Here is a 4,895-nt window from a genome sequence, read left to right on the forward strand (position 1 = left end):
GGCCCCACAAGGAACCTGGGGCAAATCCTCAGCCATTGCTGCCGGCAACACTTTGGTATCAGCATCTCTGTGTGGCAGCACGCAGCAAGGGTGGTGGGGAGCCCCAGCCTCACCACAGGGCTGCACAAAGGGAGAAGGCTGCAGGAGCACACCTGGGGTGCCCGGCTGCCCCGGGGCCATGCTCCCTGGGCGTATGGGGCAGCTGAGGTGGCTCCGTCACTCTGGTCAGTGACAGTGACATACTACAGGCAGATACAGGCTCGGAGCACTGTCACACACCCATTTCTGAGCAATGGAGGCCGTGGCGGCTCTCGGAGCCGCAGACTCTGCACACCACCCCGTGTGCCAGCCGCTGCTCAGCCCTCCCTCTGTAAATTTGCCTAATCTCTGTTCAAAGCCGTGTGTATTTTTGGCCCACGCGGCATCCTGTGGCAGCGAGTCCCACCATTTAATTACACATCGTGTCGGGTAGCGATGCCTTTGGCCTGCATGGAACCTCAGGCCGGCTCAGCTCATTCATTCATAATTTCTCCCTGTAACCTCAGCTTCCTGATTCCAGTGGAAGTCAGCGAAGCGCTGGGCTCCTGCAGGCCGTGCAGTGCAACTCTTGGTTTTACTGCATTATCTCATTCAACACATTATTTGTAAGTTGACTCGGATAATCCGGGGGCTGTCAGTGCTTTCCATGGCGAGATGCGTGCAGACGAGGCACATCCAGTAAATTACTCACCCACTGGGCAAAAGCTGCAGCCTGCAGGGATTTAAGCCCAGGTTTCACATCAGTGCATTGCAGAGAGCAGAGCAGAGTGTGCTTCCACTGCTCCTCCCTGCACTGCCCTCTGCTCAGAGCATCCCCGCAGGCAGCGGCAGTGGGAAGGTCTGGATGGCCCTGAATGAAATACTTGAGATGAGCACTGTGTTGCTTTTTGCTGTCGAACGTGAAGACTTTTCCCAAATTTAGATCGAATCAATTCATGGTTCTCCTCTGGAGAAAACAACAACAACAAAAAAAAGTACTGGGGAAAAGTTTCATTTTGACATAAGAAAAAAAAAAAAAGAAAGAATTCATATTTCTGTTTCGAAACAATATTTTGAGACCAGATCTAGCGAAATTTTTTGTGTATATTTAAATGAGAAAATTGAAACCAGAACCTTAATGGACCGTTTCCATGTGAAAAGATCTTTTAGAGGAAAGGGAGGAAGTGCTCGTTTTGATGAGAAAACCCAGAGCTTTTCCACCCGTGACTCTGCGTCTCAGTCACTGATCCTGGAGCTCTCAGTGCAGAAGGACGAGGCCATAAGATCCACGGTGTGCCTGGCCCTGTGCCTTCCCAGTGCTGCTGTCCCCATCACATCTGTGCAGACAAAGGCCCTGTGGTGACTGTGCCATGTCCCCGTGTCCCTGCTCATGGGCTGATGGCAGCCTGGCCCTGCTCTGCTCACACTGGAGGGAATGACTGACAGAGACTGATGGTGCTCCGTGCGCCTGTAACCCAAGCTCCGGCTGGATTTGGGAAATCTTTCAATGCTTAAAAAAATAAGCAGCCGACTAGACTGATGGTTCCCGATTTATGGGTGAATATAGGCAAAATGCAAATGTCTTCCATAGGTCTGCCCACGCCAGCAGGGCTGGGTGTCCCTGGGGGTGGCTCTGGCAGCACTGGGGGGCATGGAGAGAAAATCCCAGTGCGTAGGGCTGCTCACTTTGGTCAGAGCTGATGTGATGCAGAGCTATTGTTCAATGCCAGGCTTTTTCAACCAGGAACTTGGGGAGAATTTGGCACCTGCACTCAGAGCTGCAGCTGGCTTTGCTGCTCCATCCCCAGGTTTGCAGGAGGAGCTCAGCCCTGCGGGTTATCCCCTGACATCACTGTTCTGTGTGGGAACAAGCAAAGCTAGGAGCAAAGCAAAGGAAAGCAAACCTGCAGGCAGGACATGGCTGCAAAGAAAGCCACGTGGGTGTGATGCTGCTGGCAGGGGTCTGATGAGCATCAGGGAGCTGCAGCCCCAAGGAGCCACCGTGGGTTATGTGCTGGTGGGCAGCTGGGGATGGTGCACCTAAAGGGGCTCCAGAAGTGCTCACCTATAGAGACTGCGCCCACCTATAGGAGCTCCAGCCCATGCCCAGAAAGCTGGAGTGCTGCTGCCAGCCTTGCGCTAGAAAGACCTGTATTGGGCATATAGCCTCATCTTCCTCAGCTGAAGTAAATGGAATTTGCAGACTGTAGTGAGAATACCAGGGGGAGCACCTGCAGCAGTGAGTTTCCTGGTAGCAGGGCTATGAAGGAAAGCAGGAGGCAGGAGCCTTGTGATGCTGCTTTCTTTATGCAGCAGGCAGAGGACCGAAGTGTGCACAAGCCCAGGTGAGATGCTCTGCCATAGCGCAGGACTTAACTCATCATTTTTAGGTAAGCCATCACAGTGCACTTGTGATGAGCTGGGAAGAAGAGCTGGCCTTCAGGTGCAGCTGAAGTTCATCCTATCCCCTGTGACCACAGCACAGATGTCTCCCAAGTCAGCTGTGTGTTAGGCAATGCCAGCAATTCAGGCTCTGTGGAGCTGAGTGCAGGTAACTGAGCCCCCAAGCTCTCCCTGTGCACCACAGCACTGCTTGAGCTCTGTCCCACTGTGTCCCGGCTGTCACCAGACCTGGAGCTCCATTGCCTGCCTCTCCATCACACAGTGGTTGTAGCCACAACACGGTGTTCCTGGGTGCATCACTCAGGAATGGCTGCCCCCGGGTGGCGTGGGGCAGGGCTCCTCAGAGTGATGCAAGCAGGAAAATGAAGGAGCAGCCAATCCAGCAGGGCCTTGTGCCACCTGGCTGTCCTGCAGCAGCTCGTTTGCATTTGGTTGACACTGGCAGCAATGTGCTCTTCCCGGAGAGTGGCTCTCCAGCCACTGGCACGGCCACCCTCTGTGGTGGGCCACATCCCCCCAGGTGTGCTCTGGCCCCTTTTATTCCGGGTACTATTTTCAAGAATAAGCTGCCCTGAGCAGTTCTCTCAGTCTTGGACTAGTGTTGACAGCAACTGCCACGTACACCGTGACGTGGCAGCATTGCTCCGTGTCAACACATGTGGTGACAGATGTATGCCAAGCGGGTAGAAATCTCTGAGCTCCGTGTTGTTGTTTTTTCTGCTGCTGGAGTCTGTCCAGAGGCCGCCCCAGATCCTGGGGATAGTCCCAGGACTGTCCCCAAGAGAGGAGGGAGAGTGCTGAGGACACATCCAGACAGCCCAGCTCCCGAGGGCTGCAGAGGAACAAAGCCATTCCACTGGAACCTTTGTGCTGGAATTGGCTCTTGAGGGCAAAACCACAGCGGTCCACAGCAACTGATGTGTGAACAGCAGGATATCAGCTGGGAGCTGAGCAGAGCTCCTCCTGTCCCTGCTGCAATGTCCAGACCTGCCTGGCGCTGCACAAGGGCCACCAGCAGGGCTGTCAGCTGTCACTACTCATGGGCTGAGAGCGACAAGATAAAGCCTTCTGCCCAGTGCAGCCTCCCAAATCACCCTGGGCATTACCTGCTCTGGTTTTCCAGACTTTTGGCTCTAACAAATTGGACATAATCAACCCCAGGCTGTAAGGGAGGAGGGACGCAAACCCCCTTAGACTTCCTTGCATGTAACAGAGATACGGTTGGTTTTCCTGCAGCATTCAGTACATCTGGTGCAACTGGAAGTATGCCAGGATCTGGGCAGACCCTCAGCTCGGACCAGCAGAGCAGTTGCTGGGACAGCAGGGGCAATGGGGCTGAAATGGGGGACAGCAGTACAGGAGGGCACAGTGCTACCACCAGCACTGGCACCACAGGGCTGCGATGAGATAGACAGCATTGCAGGGCTGTGATGTGATGGGCAGGTTCCCAGTGGCTGTGAGGCTGCATGGCACAATTGCACAGAAATGGATTGATAACAGTCCAGTAGAACAGCCTGGATTGCAACTGGGTGAGCCAGTGAGGGATGGGGTGCAGCATCATGATGCCAAGCAGAATAAAGTCATCACAAGCTTCCCAAGGCAGGAAGCTCAGAATAGCTAAAACATGCTACTTGGTATGGAGAAGATGTATGTCTGAGGCACACGTAATCCCCTCCTGGAGCTCCAGGGATGCTTTTCCCCTCAGAGCACTCCGGCACATCTGTGCTCAGTGTGAGGGAGGTGCACAGCAGCTGCTGAGCCCAGAGCGTGGCAGAGGTGTCCCTGGGAAGGACACCTGGTGCCACCAGCTCAGCTGCCCACAGCCAAACTGCTCACAGAAATGATACCTAGGAAATGGTGTGTGTCTTCGTGTGCCCCACCTGCATCCCATCCACTCGATGCTTATGGTGACATTTTTGCCCCGGGGTAATCCAGCAAACTAGAGGCACCTGATTCTTGCTCCTGACCTCTGGTGTGCAGAAGCACAGCAAGGCACAGCCCATCCCAGCAGGTCCCCTGGCACTGGGCTTTGGGGCAGCCGATCCGGCTGCTGGATCCTCGCTGCTGGTGGGGAGCTCTGTGGGTCCATTCCATGGCCCTCTGCCAACCACTTGCCATGGCATGCTTTGGGAACTGCTTCTTTAGACACACTGACGAGAGCAGGGTAATGTATTTCTACTGGAAAATAAACATATCTCTAATGAAAACCTGGTGCACCATCATTGAGTTCTTTTTTATTTTTTCTTTTCCTTTTTTAAAGTGAAGATTAGGGCTTTCGTCCTGTCAGGCCCAAGCCTTTCCCCCTGCTTGCCATGACAGCCCATCAGCATTATTTCTCAAGCATAAAGGGAGCCTGAAAACTTAAACAAGCACATAGAAAGCAACAGAAAACCCAAAAGAGACAAAGGACATTTGACTGGGAGCTGGCTTCCCTTCCCTTCCCTTCCCTTCCCTTCCCTTCCCTTCCCTTCCCT

This window comes from Meleagris gallopavo, chromosome 16 (assembly GCF_000146605.3).
Source record: "Meleagris gallopavo isolate NT-WF06-2002-E0010 breed Aviagen turkey brand Nicholas breeding stock chromosome 16, Turkey_5.1, whole genome shotgun sequence".
Classification (NCBI taxonomy): Eukaryota; Metazoa; Chordata; class Aves; order Galliformes; family Phasianidae; genus Meleagris; species Meleagris gallopavo.